The 26,715-nt window shown below is 40.3% G+C and overlaps 1 protein-coding gene across 12 annotated transcripts in view; it reads right to left on the bottom strand.

Annotated features, from left to right (window-relative positions):
• pik3r3b (phosphoinositide-3-kinase, regulatory subunit 3b (gamma)) overlaps positions 1–26,715 on the bottom strand; it is a 582,698-nt gene that overhangs the window by 435,062 nt on the left and 120,921 nt on the right. The window lies entirely within an intron of this gene.

The raw sequence follows: 26,715 nt of genomic DNA, 5'->3' as shown, positions 1-26,715 counted from the left end.
GATGCCAAAAATATTGCTATTTTGAAAAAAAAAATTCCATCACAGATCTCTTTTGCTGCTCTCATCACTTTTTAAAAGAAAATCTTACATTTAACCAATGCTCAGCTGGTGACAGGAGCTGAAGTCATATCATTAAAACCCAAATTTTGTTTAATTCCCAGCTGTTTCCTGATTTATGCTTTACATTTATAGGGAATTTTCCAACACAAAAAATATCATTGATTTAATCATACTCTATTATTGCCAAGGCAGCTCCTTTGTGAACTCGCTCTCCAATCAGCCATGGAATACAGACAGTAATATGCTGCAAGATACAGCATGCTATTGCAAAATATGTTAAATTTAAAAATTGACGTGCTAAAAGGATTTGCAGCTAGAAAACATTAGGAGTAAATGGCCCAGTGATTTTTTTTTTGATTAATGAGGCATACGTTGAAGTACAGATAAAACATGAAGCTCTTTAATGCTCACATTGCAGGGGTCAAGTGGTGTGGAGACTGTGCAACTGGACAACTACCTCAGAGATTGAGAATTCAAATTCTTATGGACACGGGAGGAAATTAGTTCAATAAATTTGTCATTGCTTGGTTTGAGCTGTGCAAGTCATTACAATGCTACTTTGGGAATATTAAACCATTGCCTCTTAGCCCACATTTGATTCCTTGACACAAAATACTGGACTTTCATTGGCTCTCTGTAGTGGCAAAGCAAACTATCGAGGACATGAGCCTGTCTGGAACCATTTCAGATGGCCCTTGAGAATTACTTCTCATTAACATTGGTGGATTATAGTTCATGCTGGCACTGTTGCACTAATAGGAAGAGGATCATGTATTCAGAAGCCAAATTATTTCAGCCACATTGATAGTCCAGTACATTTTGTCAGAATATCAGTGAAAGCCCAGTGAATACATCCATTACTGGCACAGGAGTCAGGATATGCAATGATGGTTCCACATGGTTAACTCCAATCAGAAAGCACCTCGTACATTCTACAATGGATTTTGAATAATTCAAGTGGAGAACTGGCAGATAATATACTTGATGCTAACCACTTCTAAAAGGAAACACTCACACAACCTCCCATCCAAATCTTCATTGGTTTTACCATTGCTGATCTCTCTTAGTATCGCAACTAAGCATCAGAGCAAAGACCAAGGATTCTGCAGTGAGTGGCTCAGATCCTGACCTCTCTTTCTTTCTCTTTTAATCTTTTTATTAATCATACTACAGGTAAAATATACATGAGGAGAATGGGAGTACGTAATCAAGAAGTAAAAAAATTACAACATGACATCAGATGATATTTCATATTGTATTACATCACAATTAACAAATATGTTCTCATCTCCTCAAACTGAAATCTTCAACAAAAAAGAATATATATAAAATCCCACCTAATCTAAAATAAAAACAAACAAACAAACAAAAAGACTGGGCAGCCCATCCTGGAAGGAAAAATAATTATACTAAGTCATGTGGAAATATTGTATAAAAGGTAACCAAGCCTTTTCAAATTTAACATAAGTATCCAATGTATGACTCCTAACTTTCTCTAAACTTAATCAGGACATAATTTGAGAAAGCCATTGAGTCAAAGTATCTTTCCACTTAAATAAAATAGCTCTTCTAGCCAACAATGTGGAAAAGACGACACCCGATGTGTGGAAGTGGGAACTCGTCCCACTTCTGGAACTATACTTCCAAAAATAGCAGTTAATGGGTTAAGTTGCAAACTAATATCTAATATAGCTGACAAAGTATTAAAAGTTTCTATCCAATACCTCTCCACATAGGGCATGACCAAAATATAATGGTTAAAGATGCCATTTCTGATTTAAATCAATCATAAATAGGACTAACATTAGAAAAAATTTGGGCCAATTTGTCTTTCAACATATGAGCCCGATGTACCACTTTAAAGTGAATCAAAGAATGACAAGCACATATTGAAGAGGTGTTAACCAATCCAAAAATCTTCTCCCATAATTCCTCTAGAAGATGTAACTGAAGTTCCTCTTCCTAGGCCTTTTTAATGTCATTAGAATTTGATTCAATCTTAATAACTTGTTATAAATATTACCTATTAAACCCTTATGAGAAGGGTTCAAATGAGAAATAAAAAGTATAAATCAAATCTGGTTGGTACAATGTTGGAAAGTTAAGACAGTAAATTTCTAATTTGGAAATATTTTAAAAAATGGCTTGGGTATATTATATTTATTGGATAATTGTTCAAACAACATTAAGCTACAAACTATAAAAAAATCTGAAAATTATTCTTTTAACTTTCTAAAAAGAGAATGCTTAATCAATTATAGACAGTTGAAAAAATATACTTAAGAGTCGCTCATTCCCTTTCTGAACTTTTTACACAGCCTGCATTTCAGGAATTTTTTGAAAGTTTCCCATTATGCAGCAGGTGTGTAAAAACTATACCTAGTTTAGAAGGATACAGACCAAATGCAGGTAAATGAGACTGGTCCAGAATGCTAATCTAGTCAGCTTGAATGCTCTGCCTCAATCAGCTGAGATTAATTCTTTTTCCTCTCCTGTTTTAAAATGCACAAGTCTGGTGGAAGCTGACTTACATCAAGTTGTCACTGCATTCATGGAATTCATGATAAAAATAAAATAAGAAAGAGGATATTTGTTATGGTGAACAGTAAATAAAGGTTCTTGTGGTTGCAACATGATCTAGATCAGATGGGCGACTGAGCTAAGGAATGACAGATGTAATTCAGCACAGGACTCTCAAAGAGCCTCAGGTATGACCAGTTTCCTAATTGCTTCAAGGTCTGATTTACCCCTAGATGGGATAGGAGGCAAAAGAGATGGAAGCATTGAAGGCAATGTGATACATAACAGCTCTGAAGGGACTTTCATTTTATTTTCTTTCTTATCTTGATAGTGCTGGTATATTGATGGTGCCTCTTTCTGCACTTTTACAGGGCAAACAAAGGAAAAACTGTCTGTATTTCAGGTATATAACAATAAGCAGAATTTGAATCTTGAATTGATTAGCTGCCACATTACCTGCATTATGAGAACCAGTTTGGGATACAACTGAAGGGTTGGAAATCCTGATATACAAATGTAAACATTTTTTAGATGCATTCCCCAAATTGTGGAGATTCTTTACATAAAATTACACAATAGATTTCCAAGTGGTAAATATAGAGCTTGCCCATGTGCTGATGGTGGATACATGCTTTACAGCATTCTTTGTCATATTTGAAGGTAAATCCATTAAATAAATTGAAAATTGTATGTCTGGACATTAATATTTATTTTCTGTACTTAGTATAGCGACAGGGTGAATGAAAAGTCAATTTCATCACTACAGATGTCAATTAATCATAAATTTCCTGGACTTCTTTATCTGTCCCCAGTTGTATCAGTGAGAGGCGAGATGGCGGAATATGTGTCAATGTTGGTGTGTGAAAAGAAGAAAGGAGAAGAAAGCAAGTTTTGTGAGAATAAGAGTACGAGGAAGGGAGTTAAAAAGAGGGAGAGGGCAGGTTGTAGCTGTCTGCATTTGGGTAGCACTTTCCACCAGACTGAATGGAATAAAATATGAGCAGGTGTGAGACTACGAAAGATTATAATGGATTTTATTTCATAACATTGGGAAGCTAGTTTTTTTTCTCTTTTTTCATCTCTATCCTTGCACAGGCATCATTCAATAAGGATTGGAACAAGTCAGTCATTTCTGGGGACCATCAACTGTTGCTGTGACTTCCTGCAAGAAGGAACCTGACCTGCAGTCAGCAACTCACCTTAGTAGCAAGATGTAAAGTAGGAAACCTTACATACACAGAACATAAATGTTCTTGTTACAATTCAGATCACTCTTTCTCATTTCTCCCAGTTGTGACCATCCAAAGTGTTAGCAAGCAAACACATCTGTGACCTATTTACCATATTTTTATGCTTATAACGTGCGTGTTATATGCATTTTTTTTCAAACTGGATAACCCACCACGTGTTAAATTCATGCATGCACTATACAAGAAATTTTGACATTTGAAACAATGCACACAATTTATTGTGGGGATGGGAAAGCAGTGGTGCCAATAAAACAATGTACACAATTTATAGCAAGCATGGGAAATTGATAGTGGCCATAAAACACATGCATACAATTTTTAATGGGCATGACATGATATTCTGAGAACAAGGATATTCTGGCTAGGGCACTGCACCTTATCAATGTTAATTGTCCAGACCTGTCCCCTGAGGGAGGAGATTAATATATCAAGTGCCTCTCAGACAAAGGTAGGAGGAAATCATCTGTATGATGGACAATTGACACCTGGAGGAGGTTGAATGGGTTATAAATCATGGGAGATTAACTGTGGCAGATAGTGGGACTATGGAATGTGTATTGTCTTCCGTACTAAGTAAATGCAACTTACTCTTGTGAGTTGGAATGCAGAATACTACACCCACACAGTGCATGCTACACAAGAATATTTTTACATGGATTAAAAATTTCGACGCATGATATGCCTGTGCACATTATATGCATGTGCACGTTATATGAGTGAAAATATAGTAATGAATGCACCGTAAATCTGGAACATTATATCATAATGAAATTTTTACAGCTATAAATTAGAGATTTGTTTGCTCCACAATTTTTAAAATTATTAATATCAACTATATTAATAATTATTATTATGCTTGGTATACTTGCATTGCCAGGGATGGTGGTAGAGGATGGGACAATAGGGGCATTTATGAGACTCTTAGGCAGGTAGATGAAAGAAAAATAGGGGGTTATGAAGTATGAAAGATTTAGTTTTTTGTAGGTATGTATGGGTTAGCACAACATCATGGGCTGACAGGCCTATACTGTATCATAATCTTTGATGTTCTACTGAACCATGGGCCTAAATTTAGAAGTCATTTGTTTTTATTTTTTGGAGAAGTACTTTGAATGAAAATGTATTTTTGGCAAAAAAAAATCAATGGGAACATCATATATCACAAGTGAAGAACAAATTCTTGGCCACTGGCACATCACTGAAATTTCACTCTGGGTAATAATCTTTGCCACTTTGTTTCATGTAACAATATCTTCTCCCTTAGATTTACCATTCCAAAATCCAAGATTTACCGAGTTCTGGTTTTATGTTTGTTTTGGAGAATGGATCAATATTTTCTACTTTTATTCCTTGTGCTAATACAGTACTGAGTATTCCACCCCATTTATCTAATGCATTGCTCTGAGACAGAAGCTTTCACTAGCTCAAATTGAATACTTGCAGTTTGGCGGAGTCTAATCCCTTGGAGTTGGATATGAGGGTTTAATACAAATTGTTAATTAATAATTGCCATTTTCAGAATCAATCCCCCCCACCCAACCTTGGAATTAAATCCAGGCTTTAATTATCCAAGTTCATTCTATTTAAAAATTTTTTTGAGATAGTAGAATATGTCTGATTAAAATTATCCCAAAAATACTGGGAAAATGTTCAACAAATATGAACAAGACAAACTGTCATTAGTCTAAAAAAGCACATTAAGGCTTGTTTGACTTTGATTCCTTCAGTATAAAACAAATGCACTCATCTCAAACAGATTCAAGACAGTGATGATCTGGAACTGCAGTAAAACTCTTGTAATCTGGCACCTGATTGTTTGGAAATCCTGATGGCTTGGCATCTGGCTTACTTATTGGTCCAGAGTGTAAGCCAATATGGCAAGAACTGGGACGCAGGATGCATCCAAGGCTGGAGTCTGCACTGTAGGATAGGTGTGCAGCTGTAGCTTGGGAAGGAGTTCTGACAAAACATTCCATCACTTGAAACTTTCACCATGTTTCTTTTTCCCACAGATGCAGCCTGACCAATTAAATATTTCTGCCTTTTCCATTTTTGCTTTAGAGTTCCATTATGTGCAAACTTGATTTTATCATCATGTATCAATTACATACAAGTTGAAACTCATGGGATTCATTATCCCACACCCTTTAAACCCATCAGGTTCACTGGAAAATTAATTATACTATCATGTTACGTGTTAAAATTAGTAAAAACTCCATTTGGATATTAATAGAAGTAACATCTGATAATCAGGAAACCCTTCAAAAGCCTGAGAGTCCTGGACTATCAGAGTTTTAATGGGTCTTTCACCATTACCATTTTGCTATTTAACATCAAGTTCATTGGAGATCTGGAAGGTGTTCTGACACCAATTGACTTTAGCCATTAATGAAAATGAAAGGATTTCTTCAGTGTCTTTTTCCTGAAATCATAAAGCATTCACACCAACTACCAGTGCCAAGCACCCTCTACTCCTGCCAAACAGACATAGTTATCTAGGCATCGAGACTGTTACAATGCTATAATTAACATTCTCTTCTGCTGTTAAGAGTTTTCTTTCAGCCAATCAGATTTATAAGTACGGAGGGTGGAGAGGGTAAGACTGCCAAGTTTATCTAAAAAAACATTCCGCTTTGCATTTCAACATCCACTTAATGGCAAAAAAGTCAGCTTATCTCAAACACACACTATTTATTTTCTAAATCCGTGTGCAGAATTATTTGGTCAGATTTGCTTCTACCATTAAATATACTTTTGAGATTAAACAACAAATTTCCTTTGAGCACTATATGGTCACAAGGTTAATTTAGCTGTTAGCACAGTGCTAGCGACCCAGGTTCGAATCCAATGCTTTCTCTAGAACTTGTATGTGCTCCCTGTGTCTGGATGGGCTTTCTCTGGATGCTCCAGTTTCCTTCCACCCTTCAAAATCAAATGGAGCTTGTCGGTTAATTGGGGTATTTGAGCAACAAGGGCTTGTGGGCCAGAAGGGCCTGTTACTGTGCTGTATGTCTAAATTTAAAATCCTAAAATTTTGTATTCCATTTCTTAGTATTATTCGACGTGATCCCGATTGATCATTTAGATCAGTGGTTCTCAAACTTTTTCTTTCCATTCACATATCACTTTAATTATTCCCTATGCCATAGGTGCTCTGTAATTAGTAAGGGATTGCTTAAGGTGGAATGTGGGTGGAAAGAGAAAATTTGAAGTCCACTGATGTAGGTTGTACACCCTTTTTCCTTGCCAAGGATGAAAGATAAAGGATCTCACTAAGATCAAATGTTCCTTTTTGGCTTTTCCCTCTTCATCCTCATTTCAACCATTTGATGCCAATCTTGCCAAAGGAACAAAACAAGGATGAAATGCCCAGTAAAAAAATTACTCATAATTGCTACCAACAAAGGGTATCAGTAGAAACCAAGATAATCTAAGTGATGAAATTCATGAATATTGATCATTGGTAGGAAACGTAACTCAACCTTGTCAATGATTGCCCCGAAATCAAGTGGCCTGCATGAATATTAGAGCACCAGATACTGAAAAAGTAGACACATTTATTAACATGGTAAAATTTGAATCCTTGCCTTTCAACCACCAATGCAAACTTCTGGAGTATTACTGCTCCGAATTAAAATGAAGAGCTCATACCATTACAGATAAAGGAAACTCATTCAACCAAGTTCGGTTCATCTAAATCAGATCCACTGCGAAGTCCACAAGTAAAAATCAGGAAGGGATTTAAAGAGCAAGATATTGAGCTCAACAAGAAGGATTAAAAAAAAAAGCAAGGTGGACATTTAAAAGAAAAGGGGAAAACGTTGCTTAAGATTGTGAATGAATATCAAGGAATGCGCATGAAATGCAGAAACATTCTTCAGTCATGTCATATTGAAATAGCATCACCAGGAACAACAGTTTCAACTATAACTTGGTTATTGAAGACAAGAAATGAGAACAATCAACTTAATTCTGCTTCTACCATTTGGGAAGATGGATTCTGTGGCAGAATGTTGTCAAAGTTGACAGAGAAGTTTTAAACCTCAAACAACAATTTGCTGTCTTTGAGACTTTGAGTAGGTTGACTGGTAGCTTTCAAAGCATGAATTACCAACTATAAATAACCATTGCCAAGATGAATGTAAATGATGCACTAATCCAGCAATTTCATGTTATATTATTTATTTCTTAGAAAGCTTCACATTGAGGTTGATTCTACCCTGATTTTATCAGATTGTATTTAGACATATATACAACTATTGTATATATTAAGAAGCATTTTCTCAGGGAATCTAACTCCTGAGTGATGGTACTAAGCTTAAGTGTAGAGATGGAACATGAATCACTGATATGACCTGTTAGTTTATAAAGTCCAGGGCCATTCACTATAAAGTTGATAAATGCAGCCCATTCCAAATCATAGCAAGCTTTAGCTCTTCCAAACTTACAGTTCTACATCATGCAAATAGGCCCTTCAGTTCAACATTCATATTGACCAAGCTAGTCCCATTTGCCTGAGTTCAGCCCACTTCCCTCTAACACTTTTCTATCCATGTACCTGTCTAAATGTCCTTTGAAGGTCATAATTGCCCCTGCTTTTACCACTTTTTTTGACAGCTCATTCCATATACTCACCTCCCTCTGTGAGAAGAAGGTGCCCTCAGGGCCATTTTAAATCTTTCCCTCCTCACCTTAAATTTATGACCTCTAATTTTAGATTCCTCTATCCTGCAAAAGTGCTTATAACTATTTATCTTATCTGTGCCCCTCTTTAATCTCTAAACCTCTATAAAGTGTGGTGTGGTTGGCATAGCAGTTAGCACAATGCCTGTACAGTGCCAGTGATCGGGACTTGGGTTTGAATCCTGCACTGTCTGTAAGGAGTTTGAACGTTCTACCCGTGAGTGTGTGGGGTTTCCCCAGGGGCTCCGTTTCCTTCCACCATTCAAATCGTATTGTGAGTATAGGCTAATTGGCTGTAAATTGGGCAGCATGGACTTGTGATCCGAAATGGCAGTTACCATGCTGAACGTCTAAATTAAATTTTAAAAATGTAGACTCCTACATTCCTGGGAGAGAAGTCCTAGTGTATAAATCAAGCCTACCAATCCCAATAACATTCTCATGAATCTTTTCTGCACCTTTCCAGCTTAATGATATATATCTTGTAGTTGGGTGATCAAAACCATACACACAGTACTCCAAATGCAGTCTCATCAACTCCTTGTAACATGACATCCCTGTTCCTGCACTCAGTGTGCTGACCAATGAAGGAAAATTAGCCAAACACATTTTTCACCTCCCTGTCATCTGAAGCCACTTTCGTGGCACTGCGTGTCTGAACCCAGTCTTTGTTAACCATATAACCATTTACAGAGCGGAAACAGGCCATGTTGGCCTTTCGAGTCCGCACCGGTTCACTGATTTTGTGCGCCCTCTTCAGGCATTGGTCCCGGTAGATCTTCATTCAATAACGATGGACGAATTCAATGCAGGTGGGTTCAATACTTCATAGCTTGTTGTCGTTATCAGTAAGATCTTCTACTTCCTCTTGTATTGTTTGTCCGTATGTGTGTCATATGTTGTTCTGCACTGTTGACTGGAGAAGGGTGTTTCATCAGGTTGTATTCTACAACATTCCCCTTAAAACCTTATTTCAAAGCAAAATAAGGCATGATCCTTGGCATCTAATATAGAAAATGTCTGAAAGTGAAACATTGTTTATCACAGTCCCAGCAACAACAAAAATTCAGCTTTGCTTGGCCCATCCTTCTCTACAAATGTTTTGCTTTAAACTTGACACTGTTTGGTTCAGTGCATTCATTTACTGTACAAGATCAGTGATTTTAGATAAATTCTTTAGAATTAATTGGAGATGAATATTTCCCCCTTTTGGTTTCCATAAAATGCACTAGGACAAGTTGTATCAGTGTTGAGGAGACACCAGAAAATGCAGATCCTAGAATCTGGAACAAAGAAAACAAAACCTGCTGCAGGAACTTAGTGGGTGGAGCAGAAGCAGTGGTAGAAAAAGAATTGTTGACATTTCAGGTTGAACCCTTTATCAAGACTCCATGAAGGGCTTCAACCCAAAAAGGTTGAATTAGGTTCTGAGTTGATCGCTCTGTTCTGGATTCAAGCATAGCACAAAAGGTGAATGATCATGTGAGCCACCCACTTCCTCAGGGACTAACATTTTTATCATAACATGGTATCATATTATGACATGAAACCTTGTGAAGCATATTTAAAAGGCCACCATGGCACAAGTAGACTTATTAATATCTTTTAGAATTTAGCAAAGTATTTTTATACATTTTGATTCCAAATTTAACTTCTTAGCTAATGTCTACCATCACTAAGGCTAGCTGCGAAAGCTGACTTATAGTGACTTTTCAAGTGAAAAGCAAAGCACTTACAGGGCAACAGTTCACATGTATTAGGATCTTATTCAAATGACACAGAAATAACCACCACTGTGCAACAAGAATAGCTAAGAATTTATAAATGATGATGCAAACCCTACCCAGAGTTCAATCCATGTGTGTGTGCACTCACTTGTAAATATATACTAGTATATTAATGACACCCCCCCCCCACCATCACAAACACATAGACCAAATAGCATAAAAATAATCTTTGATTTGGAAATTATCAGCATATCAAATTCCCGATTCAGGCCTATCTGGATAGCACATCTCCCCTCCCCCCCGCCCCCCCATCCCTGTTGGAAATACTTCCTTTGTGTTTCTAAGGACTAACCAAAGCATCCCATACATGAGCAGAAACTAATTCAAATCGCACATATATCTTCTCACACTAAATAAGTGTGCCTCATCTGTGCAGGGAACCCAGGTCAGCAGACATTTGAGAGATTCTAGGTCCATTGTCATCTGTCAAACTCAAAAGCTTTTATTTAATTACTCAGTGAAAAGCAGACAGCTGTAAATAGAATGCTTCAAATCAATGTGTACAGGCCTACTCCTGCCTGTCCTGGTGTCATAAAATGGATAAATTTAATTTAATGTTCCTCAGAGATCATAAAACAAAAGAGAACATCTCATTTGAGTTTTGCATATTTTCTTCCATTTTATGTTTTTACAACCAACCTTTCTTGGTACAACTTATGATCTTTTTAATTATACATTGGAGAGAGAAAGAAACTACACCCAAGCTGTCGACGGAACACATTAACAGAATGTTTCCAATGTAGTTGATGAGCTAATAGACTCCTGAAATATTGTTAAGTTACAACATAGTACTGGCCAAAATCTTTCCAGTGATGAGGCATGTAGTAGGAGACTTGATTGCATTTCTTAACCACACATTAGTCCGTTGATTATTATTTTACATTGATTTTTCCTCGCCAATCCATGGCATTTTGTAGATTCACTATTTCCCCTGGGAATCTGCAGTAATGTGCAATGATGCTGGAGTGACATTGCAAGCAGGGAGGAAGCTATAGGATTACCCAAAATAGCAAAGTTAATGATGATTCAACCTGACGGTGTGTTGACCTGATGAATTGTGCTAAATATGGCATGGCTCTGCCATGTGAATTTCCATGGTCAGAGATTCTAATATCAACCAGGAGATCAGAAACAGGGAAGAGCAACCCAAGGATGCAGAGCAAAATTGGCAGGGACGGTTTCTCCAGTTATCCTTTGCAAAACCTAAAAATCTCTTCACTATGAAAAAAGTCTTGCACAAAATACAAGGATTTATCCCAGATGTCAGTGTTGGTGCTATGCAATTGCTCCACAATAGCCATTGGGCAAGGTGTAGTACCTGTTTAGCCTCCCAATTAGGGTGACGTGAAGCAGATGGTGGATGGGTTTTACAAGCAGATTCTATAAATTGGAATTTCTGGTTGTAAAACTAAAAACTCTGGGCAGATGAATCTGCTGATCAATGGCCAGGACTACCCATCAAGTATTGACACTGCAACGGAAGGAGGCAGTATTTTTTTCCTTGTATAATCATGAACTCAACATCGACTACGGTCTCTGGTCAAAGATGGAGCCTTCACCGAAGAAGAACAGGAGAGGCAACAATTACAATTCGAAGGGTCAGAGATCGTGACGGATGGAGAGACAAGATCACCCAAATTGAACTGCAAGGCACCTGAATGAAATGAATCCCAGAAGCCATCACACTCAAAACAGCAGAATCATCCAACTGATCTGTCTCAGACATGGGGACGCTCTTTTTAGCTTTGCTATAATGGTGATCGATACTTCAATGTCACATCAAAGAACAAGCTGTCCTCCAAAACAAAAGCAGAAATACATGGTATTACTGTACGCACAGGTGAAGGATCTCTCAATGCTTAATGTTTTTACCCAGTACACATACACCACCCTTCCATTATTCTAAATATTTCCTTATGTGTGTTGTAAGATCAGACCCATGCACAATATTCCAGATGTGGTTTTGCCTGTGCTCTCTGCATGGGAGCAAGATATTTCATCTACTGTCTGCAAATTCTTTTGTGATAAAGGCCAACGTACCATACCTTCTCCATTTCTCAATATTTCTGCATCCTAATTTTTATCAATTTGTGCGCAAGGAATTCCTAGTTCACGCATCACCAACATTTTTCAATATCATACCATTTAAAAAATACTGCAACTTTCTATTTTTTGATCAAAGTGGGTTACCTTTTCTTTTACCTACTATTGTATCTATTTGTCAATTCAATTAACCTGTCGACATTGCCTGAAGCCTCTCAGCATCCTCTCCCAGATCTGGGGCCACTCCCACATTGCACATGTCACAGAAAGAAAATACAAACACCACGCAGACACCAGAGGTCACGATTGAACTTGGGTCACTGGAACTGTGAAGTAGCAGCTATACTGGGAAATACTGGGAGATGTCATCTCAGGACTGTTACTGGAATAGGAGGAGCGTGGGACTTGGGAGAGCTGTGAGTGTCGAGAACCAGCTTGAGGTGAATGCATTTAAAAAGGAAGTAGATGGCAAGTTAAGGGTTAAACAGAATGGTGATTGTTGGGAGGAGTAATAAAGATAAGAGGCACTGACGAGGAGAGGCAAGTATGTGAGTGGCTCAGGGTATGAGCAGGACTTAGAAATGCATGAGGCTTCGATGAGAAGAGGCAGAGGTCGAGCTTATTTCCAGCAGGGTAAGGCCAGGTAAGATCTTTGTATTTAAATTAGGAAGAGTTAATGGAGAAAGGGTAGTGGAATACTCCAAGTGTAGAATGTGGGAAATCTGGGACAGCACCATTGTCCCTGATGACTAGACCTGTAAGAGATGCATCCAGCTGCAGCTCCTGGGAGACTGAGTTAGGGAAATGGAGCTGGATGAACTCTGAATCATTCAGGAGGCTGAGGCAGTGATAAGACAGGAGCTTCAGGGAGACAGTCACCCTCAAATGTTAGGAGGCAGGTAACTGGATGACTGTTAGGAGAAGAAAGGGCAAAAGGCAGACAATGCAGAGCACTTCTGAGGCCTTTCCCTCAACAATAAGTATATTGATTGTGGTAGCTGGCCCCTCAGCTCAGAAGGGAAGGGGAGAGAAGAGGGAGAGCTATGGTGATTGGGGATTCATTGGTTAGGCAAGCACAGAGGAGGATGCAGCCTACCAAGAAGAACTCATCCATGACAGGTTAATGGCCTGTCTCCTTTCCAACCACAAGTAACTCCTGGAGAAGGGCGACCGGACCCACCAGGAAGTCATACAGCTGGCTCGATAGTTTAAAAAAAAGCCCAAAAGAATATGGAGGCCTACTTAACAAACCTTGCATTGCCAGATGGGGTGCACAGGCACTGCCATCTTGGGACTCAAGGACCCTAACTATCATTGCAGCCGTCAAGTGCACAAAGTGCAATTACTGTTGCCAACCCAACACCCGAGAAAATATTGCCTGGCCCGTAATGCGACCTTTTCGAGCTGCCGGAGTAAGAGGCACTACGCTAAGGTATGCCACTCCAAAATTCTTCCAGCAGTGCCACATGCGGCCCGCAACCCTCGTCATCATCTTGGCTCGACTCTCTTTCGGAGTCACTTCTGGCAGCCGAGAACCAAACAGTGAGAATGGGAGACCAACAAAATGGACTATCATCATATCTGGCTTCCCTTCCAACCCCTCTGCATCCGATCCTTGGTGGCGGCCATCTTCGAGATCCCCAAGGTGGCCATCATTATTCCGACTACAAGTTGACACTGGCCTCCATCGTGATGGATCAGAACAGGCCCCACCAACTGGTGCAATCGATAATGAACAGCAAGGTAAATGGCCTCACCATGGGATGGATCTTCAACAAGGGAGTACTTAGAGATTTATACACCTGGCCACAGTCCACCACTGCATCCTGTTGTGTCCACTGCCAAGCGCAAGGTAGCATGGCCAGCGAAGTCCTACTTCACAGAAATCTGCAGGTGCTGCACCATGACGCTAACCATTAGGATGCCTTATTCGATGCCTACACCCTCCCCCATATAGCTGACATGGTGAACGAGATCACCCAGTTCTGGGTCTTCTCCACTATAGAAGTATTGTTATGGGTTATATTATATTATATATTACATAATATATAAATATGTTTTTAAAAGATATAGGTTGTGCAGAGTTTAGTGTAGGTCACTTCACAAACAGATACTTACATATCACATCTCATTTAAAATGCAAGAGCTTTGCTGACATTCAGGTACCAGTGGCTTTGCAAAAGACAATGGAACTGCTTTGGAAGGAACTTCAGAAGTAGGTGCAAATGGAGCAAAGTCCGGGCTCAAGTGCTGATAAAGATCTCTCAAGGATTAGATTTGGAGCCTTGAGAGGGGTTCTGGATTTTAAAAGCAGGAAGAGAGGAAAGGAAACAGAATTCTTCTCATAGAGGGAGAGAGAAGTCAGTCCTACAGTAGCTTTTGAGGTTGCAACATGACAAGCTGGCAGGTTTGTTGTAAACCCAATTTTGAAGATGGGTTGTGAGATCTGAGTTCAGCCTTTTCAAAACCCTTGTAATCCTTACAAGAGAAAATGGCTGACTAAGAGTGTTTCTACTGAAATAAGGGAAACAAGATAAACTCTATAGTGACCTGGAAAAAGAGGTTATCGTTTGGAAAACCCTTGATGGGGCAAGTTTCTTCGGCAAGATACTGAAGTGACTGATCAGGGGAAATCAGTTTGTGTGTGTCCAACGAGCAACAAATATCTCTCCAAAACCGACAAGAACCTTCCTGAGAGGTAACCATTTACCTTTAAGAACCAGAGCCTGGTGAAAATTCATAAATGTTAAATTCTATGCACTGTATAAGAATTGCCTGATACCTATGAACTTGGAAAAGTGAGAAGTAATTAACTGGACTATTAAATCAAAGAACTTTCCTGAACATATATACATTACATACTCGTGCACTTAGAATTAGAAGGGGGTTAGGTTAGGTTAATAGTAATAAGTTAAAGTTTGATCCTCTTTTTATGTTTAAAGAAATTTAAAAGCAATGTTTGTTTAAGTAACTTTTGTCTTGGTGAATTTCTATTGGTGCTGGGTTTTGGCATTCTCTGGGCTCGTAACTGTATAAAAACTTCAGACTGCTAGTAACACCCCATCTCTGCATGCCAGTCATACTGGGGCTAGATTTCCAGTGTCAGTTTAAGAGTGCGCTGATGCAGTTTGACGGGCCCCACTAGACTACACTTTCCTTATTCTAATATATCCTAATTTCAAAATACCATGTTCCAAAAGCATGAGCTACAATATTCCAAATTTTGATCTCTTTAATCCAACAAATCAAACTTTGTGGCTATTACTTTATGTAGTGTCAATTAGTTGATAAAACAGATACACATTTTGCATAACTTCACATTAAGACCTTCATAATGATGAATAACAAAGCATTTACTGTATGATAAAGATATAAAATGCATATAAAGCTTAAACTTTAAAGAGATACATAATGATATTTAAAGAGAATCACAGAAAAGTATTTAAAGAGACAAAAAAATGCAAAGAAAAAATTCTCATGCTCATGCTTCCACTACATCTTGTTGAATAATGAGCAAGCCATTAGTATGGTCGGAAATTATGACATATATCATAGTATGGCAACACTACAAAAAAAAATAGTCTCTTAAAGAGACAGGCACAAAACTAATTAAGAATTATAAACACAAGGTTTTAACGTTTACACCCCCTCCTCCCAATCATGGTCAGAAATAACCAATTTCTGGAGGGCCGGCCCCACTTCCAAATATGGCCAAACACACACCTGAACACGGTCAAGGGCAATTGATCTGTGGGCTGGCTTCCCTCCTGGTCGCTCCACTCCATCCTCCTCCCCCTGCCACAGTTCTAGAACCTCACCCCTGACTGCAAAGCTGTCATCACAAAAAGCAGATGATACAGCCCCAGGGACAGGGAGTTCATAAAAGCTGAAGTGGGGTGGCTACTAGCGGAGGGCATCATAGGACCCAGTAACAGCCCCTGGAGGACACAGGTGATGATAGTTAAGAGTGGGGAGATGGACCAGATGGTCATCGATTATAGCCAGATCGTCAATAGATTCACCTTACTCCCCACCTACCCCCTTCCGGCAGAGGCAACACGGTGAACAAGATTGCCCATTTCCACCATAGATCTCGTCAGTGTACCACCAGATCCTGATCCGCCCAGAAGACTGTCCCTACATGGCGTTCAAGGCCAACAGCTGCCTCTATCACTTTCTGCATGTCCCATTCGGCCTCACGAATAGAGTGTCCGTGTTCCAAGGGGAAATGGACTGCATGGTGGATGACAACAAATTAAAAGCCACATATCCCTGTTATGATAATGTCACCATCTGTGGCTGTACCCAAGAGAAACACAATGAGAACCTACAAATGTTTCTGGACACCACAAGAACCCTGAACTTAACATACAATCAGAAAAAGTGTGTTCAGTACCACACAGTTGGCAATACTGGGGTATGGTGGAGCAGGGTGTCATTGCCCCCAACCCTGAGCACATGCACCCCCTGCAGGAACTCCCACTGCCCCAGAACCCCAATGTGTTTAAAATGTTCCTGGGATTCTTCTCATACTATGCCCAGTGGATGCCCAACTACACAGATAAAGCCCACCTCCAGTAAAAATAACTACTTTTCCTCCATTGGCACAGGCTTGAGAGGCATTTGAAGGCATTAAAAGGGAATTACCAAGGTTACCATGACGAATCCATCCCTTTCCAAGTAAAGAGCAATGCCTCTGACTTAGACCTGGCTGCCATACTGAACTAAGCAGGCAGCCCTATAACCATTCTTTTCCCAAACTCTCCAGGGCCTCAACTCAGACACTCAGCCATAGAGAAGGAGGCACAAGCTATAGTGGAGGTGGTGTGCCACTCGAAACTCTATTTGGCTGGCAGACCCTTCACCCTGCTGATGGACCAGATATTCATCGCTTTTATGTTTAACAATAAACAGCGGGGAAAAATCAAAAATGACAAGATCATGAGGTGGAGAATTAAGCTGTCGACCTTCAATTGTGAGATTTTGTATCACCCAGAGAAGCTCAATGAGCAACCCAATGCTCTGTCCAGGTGGACCTGCACCAGGGCACAAGTAGATCGCCTCCAAGCCCCCCCCCATGATAGCCTCTGCCACCCTGGGGACACCAGGCTCAACCACTTTGTGAGGGCCCACAACCTCCCCTATTCCGTGGAGGAGATCAGGGAGCTGACCCGTAACGGCTTGGTCTGCGTGGAGTGCAAGCTGCACTTCTACCGGCTGGAGAGAGCTCATCTGATCAAGGCCACTTGTCCCTTTCAACATCTCAGTATGACTGCAAAGGGCCCCCTTCCTTCCACAAATAGGAATGTATACTTCCTGAATATCATGGACGAGTACTCATACTTCCCATTTGCAATACCCTGCCCTGATATGACCACTCCCACGGTCATTAAAGCCCTCTGCAACCTCTTCACCTTGTTCGGATAATGCAGTTACATTCACAGTGACTGAGGGTTCTCATTCATGAGTGAGGAGTTGCATCAATACTTCCTGTCCAAGGGGATAGCCACAAATAAAACCACCAGTTACAACCCACCCCCCCACCACTGCGGGAACAGGCAGATGGAAAGGGTGAATGCCACTATATGGAAGGCAATCCTCTTGGCCCTCAAGTCAAAAGGAATGTCCATCTCCCGCAATGGCAACACATCACCAGATCCCTACTCTGTAAAGTCACGAATGCTAACCCCCGGTACACTCACGTACAGTACCCTGATAGGTGTCCATCCAGTACTGGCTCAAGCAGGGGCACCAGCACAGGAAGTGCAGTCAGAAGCCCTTGTCAGCAACCAGCTGGCCCCAGGTACCATCCAGGTAAATGATCTATTACAACCACCGCCATCACCATTCGGCCCTTCAGGCCCCACCCCCAACGTGCCTGCAATTCCCAGTGGAACAACCCATGATCCCACACTGCCACAGCTCAGCCCCAAGATGCTCAGCCCACCAGATGTGTCGCCGCACCGCAGGTGCCGATGATAACACCACCAGTGCTGCGATGATCGCAGCAGAAGATAAAGCCATTAGACCAGCTGAATCTGTGAACTACATAACAGGAATCAATAGACACTGTGCCACTTCACCCCGCAAGACTTCATCCAAAAATGAAGGGGTGAATGTGGTGGAATGCGGTAATGCAGGTGGGGACCTCACTGAACTGGCTACCTCTAACCTGGTAACTCTCCCTCCATAGTTTCCCAATAAAGGCTGAGAGCCCTAGTCTCCTCCTTCAATTCCAGCCTTGGATCCGGCCTTGAAGCATGTAGTTATGTGCTGGAGGTTTCATGTCTAAATGTTCATCAAGCTACACAAGGAAAATATGGTAAGAAAATGAAACTGTGGCTGACAAAGCAGGTGAGGCAGCTAGTCAAGAGGAAGATGGAAGCATATGTTAGATTATAGGAAAAAGGAAGGGCCCATGAGAAGTATAAGTTAGGAGAGCTAAAAGGAAGCACTAGAAGGCCTTGGCATGTAGGATTAAGGAGAACCCCAGGGTGTTCTATGCATATGTGAAGAACAGGAGGATGATGAGAATGAAGGTGGGGTCATTATAGGATAAAGGAGGCAACATGTGCCTGGAGGTGGAGGAGGTTGGGGAGGTCCTAAATGAATACTTTGCTTCAGTTTTCACAAGAGAAAAGGATGGAATAGAACAGGCTGGACAATGTGGAGATTAAGGAAGAGGAAGTGTTGGATCTTCTTAAACTCAAGATCGATACGTCATCGAAGCCAGATGCCTATATACCCCAGGTTGCTGTTGGAAGTGAGTGAAGAGATAGCTGGGGCAGAAGTTATGATCATTGTCCTCTTTTGCTGAAGGAGAGGTGCTGTGGGATTGGAGAATGGCAAATGTAGTCCCCTTGTTTTAAAAAGGTAATAAGGAAAATCCTGGGAATTATAGACCAGTGAGTCTTACATCAGTTGGGTGCAAACTATTGGAGAAAATTCTTAAAGATAGGATCTATGAGCATTTGGAGAAGTACAGTCTACTCAAAGATAGTCAGCAGAGCTTTGTGAAGGGAAGGTCGTGACTCACGAGCCAAATTCATCTTTTTGAGGATGGAACAAAAGAAATTGATGAGGGTGAGGTAGTAGATGTGGTCTATATGGATTTTAGTAAGCCATTTGACAAGGTTTCCCATGAGTGACTCATTCAGAATGTGATGAGGCATGGGATGCTTGGCTGTGTGGATAAAACATTGGCTTGCAGGTAGAAAGCAGAGAGTAGTAGTGGAAAGAAAGTATTCTGCCTGAAGGTTGGTGACTAGTGGAGTGCCGCAAGGATCTATTCTAGGACCCCAGCTTTTTGTGATTTTTATAAATGACCTGAATGAAGAGGCAGAAGGATGGGTCAGTAAGTTTGCAGATGGATTGCAAAATAAGTCTTAAGAGGCAAGGTTAGCAGAGCTGGGACTTTTTCCTCTTTGGAGTGCAGAAGGATGAGAGGTCTACAAGATTATGAGAGGTATTGATAGGCTGGAGAGCCAGCACCTGTTTCCCAGGGCAGGAATAACAAACACCAGAGGACACATGTACAAAGTGAAGGGAGGGAAGTTTAGGGGAGACATCAGGGGAAAGTTTTTAAAAAGAGTTGTGGGTGCCTGAAATACCCTGCCAGGGATGGTGGTGGAGAGTGAAACATTAGAGGCATTTAAGAGACCTTTATACAGGCACATAGATGAAAGAAAATAGAGAGTTATGGGGTAGAGAGGGTTTAGTACATTTTTAAAGAATATATGAGTTGGCACACCAAGGGCCAAAGGGACTGTACTATATTGTAGTGTTCCATTTGTAGTGTTCCTTTGTCTCCATAGCTATGGCATTCTCCAGGATGCAGGTTAACAGTACCTGTTTATTTATTGTCCTTCAGTGCCATTTATTTCTCCAATACTACCTTTTCACCAATGTTTTTTTGTTTGGAAAAAGATCCTGACTATTCCAAGACCATCACAGATTCGCCTGCATGAGTAAAACAGCACATTTTTTGCATGACTACAACTATGCAATATTCACCTGTTTATCCTTTTATATTTATTATCTTTTTATTTTCTTTCATGGCACATTGTGTGAATTTAATTTATACTTATTGTTTGTTAGTATGTTTTATAAACCTGTGTAGCTCTAACAAGCAAAAATCTGCACATTGTATATGTGCAGTTGATAATGAACTCTCATCAAGATCACTTCTGGAAAGTTTTCTATATCAATTTTGACAAAGGGTCTTCAACCTGAAGACTATTTCCCTTTATAATCACTTAGAGGATATTAGAATGTTGCTGTTGTTGTTGTTGTCTGTGACTCATTCAAACAAATCCATACTAAAGTTGAGTTTTCCAGAGTTTAACATTGTTAGTATTATAATCAGTTGCTATACGTTGTTACAAGCCAGTAAAACTTTGTTAAATGCTGCTAAAACTTTGTTAAACAGTCAATAAAATTGTCAGAACTAAACAAATTATTTCCATTTCATAGACCAAAGGAAACTAATCTAATGTGCAATCTCGAACAAACCTTGGCTTGATGACATTCAAAAGAAAACGTAAACAGTCACTACTTAGACTGCTTGCAACTTGCAATTCATTTTAACCCTTACAATTGCCTCTATAATTCTCTCCACCCTTGCTACCGAATCTGCTGTTTCCAGAATTTTCTGTTTTTAGTTCTGATCTTCTAACCAATGCCTTGACCCTCCTTTGCCATGTTCTGAAATTTTCTGAAAACTCTAAAAAAAACATCTCTTTTTATATTACTATCCAGCTGTAGCTGGATAACGTTATCTGTTGGATTTAAAATGATTTATGTTATTTGAAACCTGTGTTTTCTTTAAATGTCAGTCATTACTTCCTCATAGTCAATTTATGGCGATGTTACATGCACCTGTGGTCACTGGAATCGTAGTGGACATGACAAAATGACCACACAAGGCACTTCTAGAGTGAATCAAACAGATTTACTCTTCATCATCCACATAACCTTTTAAAAGCCAGAATCACATGCTCGACACACACTGATGTCATCACACTACATCATATGGCCAGTTCGATGCCTCCTGGGAGTTGTAGTGCCACCATAGCGCCGCTACACATCTTTGATTTCCAGATACATAATCACTCCTGTTTTGCCGTTACAAAGCAAATGGAGGGATGAGGATGGATGATGGAGGAGGTAGTTAATGTTACAAATGTGTGAATGAGCAGGAGTTTGAATTCTGCTGACAATATCAGGGTTTCCTGAGCGAGAGTCCCATTGAGGCACAAGTTTTTAACTCTGCAGCTGGTTCTCAGATAGATACTCCACAGGCTGTAAAGAAACTTTGCAGAACTTAGCATTCATACCTTCACTGCACACTTTCAAGTTCAATAATTTCCAGGCATTAACACATTATGCACATTCGCAACCTAGAAACAAAACCATGAATTGCAAAGCAAATATGGTGAGTCCTGGATCACATTTAGTAATTGGCATCCCAGTGAAATTTAATTGCAAAGTAGATGGTATTCGACCTCAATCAACTGCTAGGTTACAATAATTTGAGTTTTAAAATTACTGGTGATTTGGTTTTTTTCCAGACATACAGCATGGTAACAGGCCCTTTCAACCCATGAGCCTGTGGCCCCCAATTTACCTAGACCCTGGTACATTTTGAACAATGGGAGGAAACCGGAGCCCCAGAGAAAACCAACACAGACACAGAAAAAACATACAAACTCCTTACAGAGAGCGCAGGATTCCAACCCCAGTCACGATCGTTTGTGCTGTAAAGGTGTTGCACTAACCACTACATCAACAGTGCCACCATGTTTTAAAGGATCCTTACATTTTAATTCTACTAGCAGTTGGACAAATTTGCTCTTGATGGAAGAAGTGCCGCATAAGTTTCCTCTAACTCTCCCCCACACCTTGAATGCCTGTCTTCTAGTACATGAGACTTTTACCCTGGGAAAACAATTATGTCTACTCCAGCTATGCTTCTGTTAATTTTATAAACCTATCAGCTTTGAGCATCTTATTCTGTCCCAGGTTCTGGGTTTGCAAAGTGACTAATCATGAGTGCAGACCATGTTTTAATTATTTTTATCTCCCTGTCATGTTTATAAGTTAGCATTTGGATAAAGCTAGTCCAGAAGGATTTCAGCTTCATAACTTTGCCTTGCCCGGTGTAATTAATTACATAGACTGCTTCAACACAATGATTACTTGCACCACACAACAGAGATATGAAAATGAAATACATTTTGTTATTAGCTGTGTTATCCTACATTTCCAAACTAAACCACTTTACTCTGCCCAAGAAGACTGACTGATCAGTGAAGGAAATCTACCAAGTTTGGATGAATGATTTTAACAGAAGGAACCAAGGCCTACTATCTCATTCTGCCACTATTAAGGCTCTGTTGTGGTGGGTGGAGAGAGTGAATGGAAAGGTTAGTCCAATTTCTGATCCCAAGCTTGAACTCTTCTGGAGGTGAGGAGGTCAATGGGGTAGAGAAACTGATGCAAGATGTTTCACTATTAAATGCCTTGTGTGCAGCTACTTGTTATTTAATCATGCTTCTAAAGCAGGATATAAAATCAACCACAAATATTTGGGTCCTAGAAGGGTCTGATTTTGAAAACACATGCCAGATGTTTGCTTGCTGATTGACAGCAAAAATGTGGCAGGAATCCTATTTACCAGGCATCCAAGTGGGAGATTCCCAAAGGAATTTTTAGTTCCAAGTCCGATAGTCCATATGTTCAACGTACAGACTGCAGCTACTGGACCATTCATGGCTGCAAGCACAGTATTTCATCCTGGCAATGAATTTTGCCAAAATTGTAATCTTTACATTTCAGACTGTTTCAAAATCAAACTTAAAGTTATGTGGGAGTAATTGAACAGCACTGGAAAATACGAACTGAGAGGTAAAGCGATAAATCTACACTGGACAAACCTAGTGTTGGTAAGACCTGAAACTCACCATCGCAGTAGGAGGACCAAAAAGAGCTGCTCATAATTTTGATACATGCAACTTCAGAGAAATTTTTTTTAGTTTGCTCCATTCTCCGCTCTAATTACAAACACGAAAGAAAAATTACCTTAGTGACCCAACTTGCCCCCTTTAATCCAAATCCCAACCTGAACTCCAAATTGATCTTTCCCTATTTAGATATTTAGCAATGGTGATACAAAAAGCAGAAGGAAGTTGAAGTCATCATTCACTGATACATGTAAAGAGGAGGATGCTAATTTCTTGATTGTGTCAAAAGTTTTAAGGAGAATCCAAGAGAATGGGGTTGAAAGGAAAGAAAAAATGAGCCTTTATTTGAATGGGCCAAATGGCCTAATTCAGCTCCTTTGATAGATTGCTTCTGGCCACAGAACTAGAAAATATACCTGGTCGGATAGTGAGGGACTACTCAGACCATCTGACGAAGGACATCTTTAAAACATGACTGCACCACTCCATTGTCCTCATGAGTTTCAAGACAGCCATGATCATTCCAGTGCCCAAGAGGGTGACAGTAACAGGTCTCAATGACTACCGTGCCATGCACTGACCACCATTATGAAATACTTTGAGCTTCTGGTGATGCAATGCATCAAAGCCCATCTCCCAGAGAAACTGGACCAATTTAAGTTCATCTATAGACAAAACCGTTCCACTGATGATGCTAATAAGCTTTTCCTTTCCCACCTGGATAATGACACTTTATACGCCAGGCTTCTGTTCATTGACTTCATCTTTGCATTTAATATGATCATTCTTCAAAGGCTGGTGGAGAAACTGTCCTTACTTGGATTCAACATCCATCTGAAACTGGATTTTTTTTGGACTTTAATGGAAAGATGACAGATTGTAGGGTCAGCAGCGGAATGTTGAGCACCATCACGCCAAGCACTAGAGGTTGTGTGCTCAGCCCACCTCTGACCCACAAATGCAACACCATATCCAGTTCCAACAGAGTCATTAAGTTTGCAGATGACACAACAATAATTGGCCTCATCAGCAACAATGATGAGTCGCACTACAGTGAAGAGGTAGAATATCTCATGATATGGTGCAGAAAATAACAACCCGAGTCTCAACATGGACAAGAAAAAGGAAATGATCATGGACTTCAGGAGGAACAGAGATGACCACCCTCCACTACACATTAATAATATGGTAGTGGAGAGAGTAGATAGCACCAAATTTCTTAGAGCCTACTTAAATAGTGATCTATTCTGGGCACACGTCTCCTCACTTGTCTGGAAGGCACAACAGTGACTGCACTTGGTGAGGAGATTGAGGGAACAAGGCTTCTGGCCACCATTCTATCAACTTTTTACTGGAGCTCTAATGAGAGTGTCCTGGCCAGCTGCATCACAGTCTGGTACAACTGCAATAGAGCATTGGACTGGAGGTCAATCCACAGGACCATAAAAATGGCAGAGAGGATCGCTGGGGTCTCCCTTCCCTCTCATTGACATGATCTACGAGAATCATTGTTTAAGGGGGACCGCAAAATCATTGAGGACCCCAACGATTTTGTTTGCATGTTTTTGCACCGAGGAACGGACATTTTGTCGGACTGTATTTGTACAATTGGATGATAATGAAATTGCTGATGTAACTCAGGCCTCTCATTGGAGATGAAGAGCAAAGAGAATCTGACAGCACATTCAAAATGGGCCTCTCATTGTCCCATCTTCCCTTCCCACCTCCTCCTGTGGCCACATCATGACCTCATTGCATAGAATGCAACAAGGGACTCTGCAGTTCACATCTAGATTTATCCTGGTATCTCAACCTTAGCTCGGTGGAGGTCTACACTGTAAAAATGCACTCTTCAGCAACTCTAACCAACCAGTGGCCAGATTTACAAGAGAAAGCCACCCTTCATCCAGGAAATCACAGCTGTAGCACAATACATAGAAAATATAAGAAATCCAATTTGGATATAAATCCCCAAATGCCATGTGAAGATTTCCTGAGGGTGATTACGCACAATATGTAAATCAAGAGGTGAAATCCTTCTGGTTTTAATTACCCCTGAGCTAATCAATTGTTCCTAATCCTACACAAATGGATTTGCCCGCAGTACACAGGAAGTTCATGCCTGCACTACCTGCTGCTCTCTTAGAAGCAATTGAATTCCCTCTCAACTTGTATGGGTTAAACAGGGGCATTGTAGCTATGATGCAGTACAAGTAGTCAGAGTTGCCCATCACTGATCCAGAGACGCAAGTTTGTATCCTACCCGAGGAACATGCGAATATCACTTCAAGAAACTTAATTAATCTGAATTTAAAGCCAGTTTCAGACACAAATCCAGTAACTGCTGTTAAAACCTCTTGGCTCACCAGTATGTTTCATAGCAAGAAATCGGTCATCCTTGCACACCTCAGCTATTAGTGACTCCGGCATCACTAGCTTGGTGATTCTTGACTTCTCACTCAGTAAAGAATGGATAATAATGGCAGGGACATCTGTGTCCCAGTAGGAAATAAACTGTGGTGAACCTCTATTGCCCCCTTTACACAACAGCATGATGGCTGCAGCTCCTGACTGGAAGAAGCTATTTGCATAAATATTAGGGACCACTGACATCTTCAATTTTTTTTGATGTAAAGAGATGCACTCTTTACATCAAATGGAAAATCTCTGGGACCACCTCCTTTAACAACATCAATCTCTAAGGGCACTGCTCTTTAGAAAGGGGCATAATAACAACATTTCCCCAATTTACCAGTTGGACAGCCATGCTTGTACCCTCCTGGCCACTCGACCTGGACTTTGGACTTACTCCTCTCTTTTATGCCTCCGGCTCAGTGGGTCCAGTACCAATGCATCAATATGTTGAAGATGAAGCAACCCTTATTATCCCGCCAACACCACAGATACACGGTTATGCATTCACTTTCTCCAATTATCTGATCGCTCTTGCATATCAACTCTATTCCCAATTATTGCTCAGCCCACTTGCAATTTATTGAGTCATACAACACTGCAGCTGTTGGAATTTATTAGAAAATAGACAAACTTCTCAAGAAGATCAACAGATCAAACAGCATGTCGATGTGGATTGAGCTGCTGAGTTCTTCCTGCAGTTTGTACTTTCCCTCATAATTTAAAAGGGGTCTCTTTAAATTGCACAGATGTGGAGACACGGGATGGGTGGCATCCCACTAAAGCCACATGTCAAACATGGTGTCTACATGCAGGGCCACCATAGCCCATGCAGGTCTCCAATCAGCACCACACAAGGATCAACGTCACCTGTTTATTCTATGTGCATCTGTGTGCAATCCATTCACAACACAAGATGATTTGCTGAGTACTATGTCAACATTATAAGTGTCTACTGCGCTAGAATAGAAACAAGTCACACCCTGGTCTGGGAAAATG

This window comes from Narcine bancroftii, chromosome 5 (genome assembly GCF_036971445.1).
Source record: "Narcine bancroftii isolate sNarBan1 chromosome 5, sNarBan1.hap1, whole genome shotgun sequence".
NCBI lineage: Eukaryota > Metazoa > Chordata > Chondrichthyes > Torpediniformes > Narcinidae > Narcine > Narcine bancroftii.
The sequence above is the reverse complement of the archived record's forward strand: the minus strand, read 5'-3'. Positions and strand labels throughout refer to the sequence as shown.